Consider the following 9,862-nt stretch of genomic DNA (forward strand, 5'->3'; position numbering starts at 1 on the left):
TGAGTAAGTCTCTCTCTCTCACACAGACACACACACACACGCACACACACAGCATAGTAAACAGAAATTCCAATTCAGTGACTTCATTGTGAATAATGTCTTCCGTGGAAGGATAAACTATATTGTGTTTTAAAAGGTATTATAGTCCCATAGGATAAGTATTCATATAGCATCTGCTGTAGTAGCAGCCAAATGTATTATAGGATTAGTGCGATTCATTTCAGTGGTAAAGGCACATGCGTCATGCATCACCCCAATTTAACAGTAATTTGCGCATGGCTAAATGGGCAGATCCATTTCCTGATACTTGTTGGGAGGAAAAAAAACACATTATGCAAATATGCAGGCTACATATTTCCTCCAACATTTCCTCCCGATCTTCCCATTCAATACCAATTTATAATGCTGGCTGGGTGGTGCATAGTTTTTCTAATGACACGGAAAGAATTGAATATGATTTCTTCCTGTGGCTGATGGGAGAAGATACATAAGGCGTGTTAGTCGGGCAAGCCGTGCATCAGCGGCCAGAGAAGCTGAGGAGCAGGTAAATCTCAGCCCTTATGCTGCGTGACCCAGCATGGGCCATAACCGTGCATCTCCGTAATCCCCTTGTGTTTTGCTGTCCCTCTGTCTTCTGTGTTTGGTGTGTGTGATTTCCATGTTGTTTTATCTCACTTTAGTTCATATGGTTTGGCCCAACTAACCCCAATCATTAAAATTAGGATCAGGATATAAGGCTAGGTCAGGTGTGAGTGTCATATTTGTGGGGATTAACTGAGTCTGGGCTGGGTATTGAATCTCAATACTTTTTGATGCCAAAATGTGTCAGCAGATTCAGCAGAGCATCACAAATTGCCAAATACAGATAGATGGTGTCCTCCTCTTTACTTATTATTTGATGAGATAGTTTCCAGTTTAATTCATAATTTTGCCAGTTTTAGACATTATTTTATTTGGGATAAGTTCTTGGAATTTGTAGAAAAAAATGTTTACATTCTTAATATATAGGCCCAAAAAAAAAAATGTTTAATTTGGTATTGGTACCAAAACTCAGGTAGCCTACTGTATCAGCCCTGCATCCCATGTAAAATATTGAACATATAAAAACTACAAGAATCAAATGAAATGATAATGAGGTGTAAACAATAAATAAATAGAAAATAAAAACTTTCCTTGACTGGGTTACAGGTACACAGCATTGGCGACTGCGACACAGGATATTAAACCTGTTTCTTTGAAACTATAATTGTTTGGTTCTGTCACTAACAGACAAGCTCACAAACTCTAACTTGAATCACTAAAATTGATTAAGAAAAAAAAATGTTGATGATGAAATTTAGGGGGCTTGAGCCCCTCTAAAAAGGGTCAAAAATCGCCACTGCTGGGAACTATTGTTACTTTTACTATTGCTACTTTATACTTAAACAACAATGAAAAAATTAGATTTTGTTGTGTTGTCCATGGCAACTAAGTTGAGGTGTAACCAACACTTTAGTTGAAAGTTCTTACAATACGGTGGTAAGACCGTGTGTTTGTGTATGTGTGTGTCCCAGTCTGTTTGGATCCATGCCTCTGCTTTTTTTCCAGAGCTGGTGGAAGCTTGGAGCATAGCCACAGCAATTTGGTGCTCCAAAATGCATATCCTCCTTTTCCAAATAAGATTTGAATGCACAAAAGAAAAATGCCCTCCCTCCCTCCCCTCTCTGCGTGTCAGCAGCCTCCCTCCAGCCTTGTGCTCTGTCACCAGGATTTGCTGCCGTTTTTCTATCGTTGCTCTGACACCCTCACATGCCTCAGTCAGTCAGTGTGATTACTGTGGGATGTAGGTTATTGTGGCGCAGGTTGGCGGCGTTAACAGGATTTGGAATGGGTGCGTGTCTGGGGAGCATGAGGACATCTAGACACGTTGTGACTAGGCAGCACGTGAAACTGTCTGACAGGCATTACTCAGTTTACCCATTCAGTAAAGATGTTTAAGATGTAATGATACATTTTTCAACCAAGAAGAGGAGAAGCTTTCTTTTTCTTCGCCACCCATTAGAGAGGTCCGAGGTCAAATTACCCCTGAAGGGGTCAAGGATTCAATAATGTTCACAAGCTCACTTCATTGGGGTATAAAACTTGAATTCCTCCTGTTGAATCAAGGTCTTCCTTCTTGCTGCTCTGCTCCCCAAAATCTCTGAAATTCAAATGGTTTATTGTTACAATGCTCCTTACTGTGAAATTAACACTCTTGGGCTATTACTGTTTCAATTTCAGTGATTGTAGCACAATTACCAGTAATTAAATCTGTCTCTCTGTGAGTGAATGTGTGAAAGTGTGAAAAAGAAGTTCAGTCAGGCAAAAACTGCAGTGTACTTAATGTCTCCCCAGCTAAAATTAAAAAAGTAAAAGAAGTTTACTTTCTCCAGTGCAAAATATTGTTTTAACTTAGATTTTCATTTGCTAAAAAGTAATTTGTTTTCTCTTGCAAGATAACTGAGAAATCCCATATTTTTAAGAAAAGGTAAAGGATGGTGCATATGTAAAATCTAGGGGGTGTAATGTTTAGGTAATGTTACAAGGGGTACAATAACCTACTTCTCCAACCCTAAGCACACTCAACAGGGGGGGAGTTAGAGGAAGCAGAGGGGATTACACAGCATATTTCACATTGAAAATATCCACATTACAGAATATGAAAACTAGTTTAATCCTTGTATGCCCTTGAAAGTCTTTGAGATATTAATAGCTTTAGGTCTATCAGGACCAGAAAAATCCAGACAGCCGGCAATCCGTCAGGGGAAAATTTCTGTCATGAAGTAATTCTGATTGTAAATGGACGGTTAATTACCCTGAATGGGAACTCTAATCATATGATAATATAAAAACCCAAAGACTCTCTGTTTCCATATTCCACTTATTGGGATAAATAGACTCAAATTGTCTGCCCAAGAGTACATGAATTTAATTAGCAATTTTGAAGAACAGTGGTTGTTCTACAAAATCAAAATGGACTAATGCATTATTAATTGCAAATAGACCCCAATAAAGAGAAATTGATCTGGAAAAGACACTTTAAATCTCTGCAAATATACAGAGCATAAAGTAAAGGAAGAGGCGAAAATTAACGACCACGAGTGCCGTCAACCCTCAATATACTTCATACTCCATCATTGCTCATTCATTCATACTTGGCATTTGGAAAGACCAGCTGCAGATTAAATCGCAGACCTTAAGAGCTTGGAAAATCCACTAGTCACCCTTGAAAACTCTTGAATTATAAATAATTCTGACTGTCAAATCAAATGCAAGTCTGACACAAATTGACTGGGGCTGATTCCTGCTGGTGTGCGTTGCTCTAATTAAGTAAACAAAATGATTCAGCATGCCTACTTAGATAAACACATGAATAATATCTTACATTTTTTGTTTAATTTTCTTATTTGTTTTACTTAATAATAACACGCTATTAGGATTTTACAATCATGATGTATCTGTTTAATGTCCACCTTTATTTTTATTCTGAGCGGCTGGTCAGATTAATTAGGTTGAGTACGAAGTCTAATAGACAAAGTGTTGAGTGACAGCGACGAGGGAGTGCTGTGCCACTTAAAGCTATTTATAATGGATCAGAGAGGCTGGACAGACTATAAACACTAAATGAAACTGACTGACAGGCAGTTACTACAGCACCCTGTGGGGCTCTGACATCACAGGGAGAGAGAGAAAGAGAGAGAGGATGATGGTAGGAGAGTGTGAAAGGAAGAGAGTGACTGGGAAAATAGGGTGAGTGATGAGTGACGAGTAGGGGGAGACAAGGAGGAGGGAGAAATGGGAAATGAGTGAGGAAGGAGCAGAAAGTTAAGCCGCTGTAAAACATGAAACTTGAAAAATGTCAGTGTGAATTCTTCTGGCATTACGGTTTTAATTCTGTGAAAAGTATTCACACATGACATGAAGCTGGATGTTGAAAATAAAGAAAGTAAAGGGGGGGGGAAACAGTTACAAAGTGCATTATTAACAAACAGGAAATAAAACGATAGAACAGAATAAATGATATTAATATGGTTAATATAATTAATAATTAAAAAGAACAAAATTGGGACAACTTCTAGCTCACTGGGTAGACCCATGTAGGTTAAGTCTGTGGCAGAGGCCCAGGTTCGAATTTGACCCGTGGCCCTTTGCTGTCATCCCCTCTATCTCTTACCCATTTCCTGTCACTCTTCAGCTGCTCTAATAAAGGAAAAAGCCCTAAAAAAATTATCTTAAAAAATGAAATTATTATTCCTCTGCTGACTGAACACACGGCTCCAATCAAATGCTTGCTCCGAGAAAGCTGCAGGAGGTAATAGACTGACCCGCACTCTCCCGTAATTGGTTTGTTCCCTGTTATTTGTTTTATGCATTATGAAGAAAAAAAATGTCATAACCTTTTGCTTGCTCAGCCCTGGAGTGTTAGAGCTAACATTCCTGGAAATGTCACCTGGTCCTAATGGGGGAAATGCACTGGAAGTAACCCTCCAGTGCCTGTTTACACACAATCTAAAAAAGAACATTTTATTCCTAAAAGGGGGTAGACAAGAAACAACAAAAGGTGAGGTTAGAGATAAAAGAATGAGATGGCTATGAAGAGAAGAGGGAAAAAGACAAAAATAATTAGAACGAGAAATGAGGCATGGAGGTTAACTGCACGTGTCCGAAACTAATCCTTTAATAACAAAGACTGATCTTGAATTTGTGCAACTAGCAGTCAGTCCATCAACAGCAGCCAAGGTGTCAGCAACCCACAAGCCATTTCATCCAGGTCTATGTAATTATATTAGGCTATTTAATCATCTAAATTTGACAGATGTATATATAGACCAGATCAAATCTAGCCACAAGCCCTGATAAGTAAGGTAGTCTTTGAAGGTTTTAGCCAGTTTTACAGCACCACTGCCCTCATAAAGTGAGAAGGACGAAGGCTGAAAGTATGTTGGCCAGACCCTTGCAAAACAGCCAAAGAAAAAAAAAGTACCCTGTTTTGTATCATCAGATTGCAATGTTTAATTCCCAGTGTGAATTCCTAGTAGACCATGCATGTACTCCATGCTATGTATTTGTCTATTTAAGTTAGTCGTTTTCTACATTCCCCAGAAGGTTTTTCCATGGCTATAGCTCTGCTTTCCCTTTATAGCGGTGGCCTGTGTGATAGGTAAAGAGAGTGATAGCAGAGGCATGTCTACTTTATTTTTCATTTCTGGTCTATTTTATCTAAAATGTCAGTGGATGAATGTATTCTATCTGCACCCTCTGAAAATTATAACCTGTATGATTTTTACATATTAGTGCAAAGTAGTGGCTCTGACTCTAAAGCATGATGCTCAAATTGATCTTTCAGGTAGCTGAAAAAATATTCTAAACAAGAACAAATACACCAACAAACGATGTGTACACTGTATACCTGCTTTTTAATGTTATGAATTGTGTTAGCTCATTCAGGACCATGGACAGCTACCTGCTGCAAAGACCTTTCAAATGTGTGATTTAAAGGAACACGCCGACTTATTGGGAATTTAGCTTATTCACAGTAACCCCCAGAATAAGACAAGTCGATACATACCCTTCTCATCTCCGTGCGTGCTGTAACACTGTCTGACGGTTCCAGCATTAGCTTAGCCTAGCACAGATCCTGCAGGTAACTGGTTCCAACTAGCCTACTGCTCCCAATTGTTACAAAAGTGACAAAATAACACCAACATGTTCCTATTTACATGTTGTGATTTGTAGAGTCACAGCATGTACAAAAAACAACGTAACATGAGACACAGCCATCTTCTAACAGTAAACAAACCAGGAACTATATTCTCAGGCAGGCTTGCTGCGAGCATTTCACTCCGCCCAAGTACTATGTTCTTCTGCCTGAGAATATAGTTCCCAGTTTGTTTACAGTTAGAAGACGGCTGTGTCTCATGTGACGTTGTTTTTTGTACACGCTGTGACTCTATAAACCACAACATGTAAATAGGAACATGTTGGAGTTATTTTGTCACTTATTCGGAGCGGTAGGATTACTGGAACCATTACCTGCATGTTCTGTGCTGGCCTGATGCCGCTGGAGCGGTCAGACAGCCTTACAGCACGCACGGATGAGAAGGGTATGTATCGACTTGTCTAACTCTGGGGGTTACGGTGAATAAGCTAAATTCCCAATAAGTCGGCGTGTTCCTTTAAAGTCAAAAGTTGAATATGATTTCTGAACTTTGGTAACTTTACTGTATCTTTCCTTCAAAGTGCAGCATATACAGTGTGTGAAAAACAAAAACAAACCAGCTTATGGCAGAATGTTTACTGGCTGTACCTAAAAAAAAAAATCAGACCACAATTATTTTCTTGATTCCGTGTCCAGCCCGTAATACCGCTCGCCATGGAGTCAGAAATCAGAAGCCCTAATTCAAATGAGAAAATCTTATTCCCAGTGTAGCTGAGGTAATGTGTGTCAGGAACAGCTGGATCCTGCTGCTGATCCACGCCGTCTGCTCTGCAATCCATTAATAGCCGGGTTTATGCACACATGAACAGAATCTAATATTGTTCTCTAAACAGAAAAATAATGCTGCTTCCATGCAACTTTGTCTGATTGTTTTGACATGCTTGAAATAACCCGATGTCTTGCTAACTGGCCTGCCGAATGCACCTGAAATAAAGGCTTCTGAAGGTAAATGAATGTCAACTGTTTTTGACTAACACTGGTGCAAGTTTCTTGGCGCTTAAAGGAACACGCATCACATTACGGTGAATAAGCTAAATTCCCAATAAGTCGGCGTGTTCCTTTAAGCTGATGAGTGAAAAATGATGAGTCTTGTTGCTCAGACCATATAAAAGCAGTTTATGTGCCGGTGTGTAGCCTATTGTAACCCAGAGGAGGTGGCGAACACAATTTAATTTGCATTTTAAAAAATTGCTCAGCTTGAGGGAGCACTGCAACAGTTAAACAATTTCCTGTGTCATGCAAAATATCTGTAATGCTGTGAATTGGATTTTCACAAGCCCTCAGGGAATTATTCATTTCATTGCTCAACGGTGATGTTTTCTGGCATTTCATGGCATTTGTGAGAATGAGCTCTACCGATGTGTTCTTACATTTCCAAAACAGAAAACATGCAAGCAACAGATAAGGTGATGAATCTGTTGATGATGGGATTTTACAATTTATCAGGGGGGACATGTTTGTTGCACTGTTGCTATAATGATTTTTAAGGGCTACAGTGTGCAAGGGTTGTGTTTTTATTGTCAATTGGTAAATCCAAAACTGAGACCCGTTTTAGTGGATCTGTTTTTGTGTCAAGAGCAGCACTATGCGTATGTGTGTGTGTTGTGTGTGTGTTATGTGTGTGCGTGCTCGGCCAGTCGGCTGGTCTCCGTGTGCTGAGGGATCAACAACCGGGTGCTTTTTTGTCAGTGTGGGTTTCCATGGGAACAGTCTGTGAAAGTGTGTGTGCACGTGTGTGCACGTGTGTGGTTGAGGGGTTACACTGAGACTGCTGGATTACTGCTGTGTGTGTGTGTGTGTGTGTGTGTGTGTGTGTGTGTGTGTGTGTGTGTGTGTGTGTGTGTGTGTGTGTGTGTGTGTAAAGGTGAACATAGAGGTTGAGGCAGACGACAAAACAGGACACACACACACACACACACACACACACACACACACACACACACAAAGATAGAGACAGATTAACAACATAAAGACATTTTTACAGATAAGTCCGTCTTGTGTCATCATTGCTTTCCCCCTCTCGCATAACACTCCCCTCTAATAGTCTGCTACCCTCAGCTTTTTGGCTCTCTGTTGATCCATCCCACAGGGGGAGGAATGGAGGGGAGGGAGGCTGTAGAGGGGCAAGCCACAGGCTGTTTGTAAACCTGCTTTCCCCTCCCAACAACCCTCCCTCCCCCCCAAAAAAACCGGGGAGATCCTGAGAGGCAGGCCAGCAGGTGGCCGTTGGCTCATCTGTCCGGTTTGAAAGCAGCAGTGATGCATATTCAACACAGCACAGTGTGAGGGTGATGGAGGTGGGACAGTGTGTGTGTGTGTGTGTGTGTGTGTGTGTGTGTGTGTGTGTGTGTGTGTGTGTAGCTTTCCTGTTTTGTTGTCTGCCTCAACCTCTGTGTGTGTGAGAGCGAGTGAGTGAGAGGCATACTCATCCTGCCATTCAGACAGTCAGTCAATGACAGAGCCACTTACCGGAAACCCCCTCTTCTCTCTCCCCCCACACACACACACACACACACGCACAAGATGGCATATGGTGGCAGCTGCCCGGCGCGTGTTGTGATTGTGTGAATCTTAGAAGCAGCGTGCATGCACGAATAATGAGCCTTGCCTTTCCGCAGGGACGAGCCTCACACAATGAAAAGATGAAAGAATTATGGGAAGGAAGAAGGTGAAACCCTCCTGTAGAGCTGCTTCTCCTCCTGTGATCCATAACTGTTGATTTAACAGCTGGCTACTAATTTCATTATTAGTCTCCGTCCTCGGCCCTCTTCTCTAACTCTCGTCTTGTTCACATTAAGTTTAAATTTGCTCCCTTTAGGTCATTTAATTCCTATTTAGTTTGAACAGTTTCAGGGGATTTCCCTGCAAGAGATCAGGCTGCACAACGATACAAGGAAACAGCTCTCAACCTTTTTAGATGGCTACCTTTTTAAAGGTCCAGTGTGTAACGTGTTTAGTTGTTCATTATCAAAATCTGTGTGGCCCGTTCACAAACTTGTCGTTTTTCATGAATATTTACCACCACCATCAATTCCAAGTATTCCTTTTGGCTTGAAATTTTACATCTGCATTCGCATGAACTGGGGTAGACGCTCCATATTCATGCGCCATCTTGAAATACGTTAGCCGGTAAGGGACATACAGGACATACTGCTCCGCCTTTCGCGTTTTCGCTGTCACATGATAAACTCACAGGTGCTGCTAATGTAATGGGTATCGTCGCTTCCCGGCCCCAGCAAGTTTGAAGAAGGAAACATGGAGGACCACATATATTCAAAATCCAAATTTCAGCAACAGGAGTCTTCTTCTTCGCCACCAGAAAAAAGATACTGAAGATATTGAAAAGAGCAAGAGTGGTGCGAGAGAGTTGATTGCGATATATGATCTCAACGCTAGATGGGAGAAATTCCTACACATTGGACCTTTAACAAATGTCATGTCCACTAATGACTTCCTGACAGTGTGGGCCGCATCAACAAATTATTATTATTAGGCTATTATTTTGGGATTTTCAGATTGATTGTCAACAGTGTTGGGGAATGTTGCTTTTAAAAACAACGGCTGCTTGAGCGTTTTTGATTCTCCACCAAAAAAAGTTAATTTTGACTCAAGGTCTACATACTAGATTTTTGCTGCGCTTTCAACCTTTAAGTTCTTTTACAAGCAGATGGAGTTTGCTCAGTGTCCTTCATGGTCTACTTGCTTTTCATGCTTACTACTTACTCTGTATTAAATAGGCTAGTGCCTTCCCATTATCCACACTTTTATAGATTTGCAGTATAATTAATGCTCATGAGGTCATATTTTTGGCATGGAAAGACCATTTGCCTTGGTTTCAACAGGTTTAAGTTGCTAATACTGCTGTTTCTATGGTAACTGATAAGACTCCTGGTTCCCTTCTCAAAAATGACTAATGATTTTGTGCTTCCTACATTTCATTGTCAAAAGCAGGGTACACAACAAGGGTAATTAATAATATTAATTAACAAAAGTAACATCCACATCAGCATATGTCACAACTCTTTAAAGGTCCCAATGCATGAAAATTTCACTTATGAGGTTTTTTAACATTAATTTGCATTCCCCCAGTCTGCTTATGGTCCCCCAGTGGCTAAAAATGGCGAT

The sequence above is a fragment of the Perca flavescens genome, chromosome 7 (genome assembly GCF_004354835.1).
Source record: "Perca flavescens isolate YP-PL-M2 chromosome 7, PFLA_1.0, whole genome shotgun sequence".
NCBI classification, from domain to species: domain Eukaryota; kingdom Metazoa; phylum Chordata; class Actinopteri; order Perciformes; family Percidae; genus Perca; species Perca flavescens.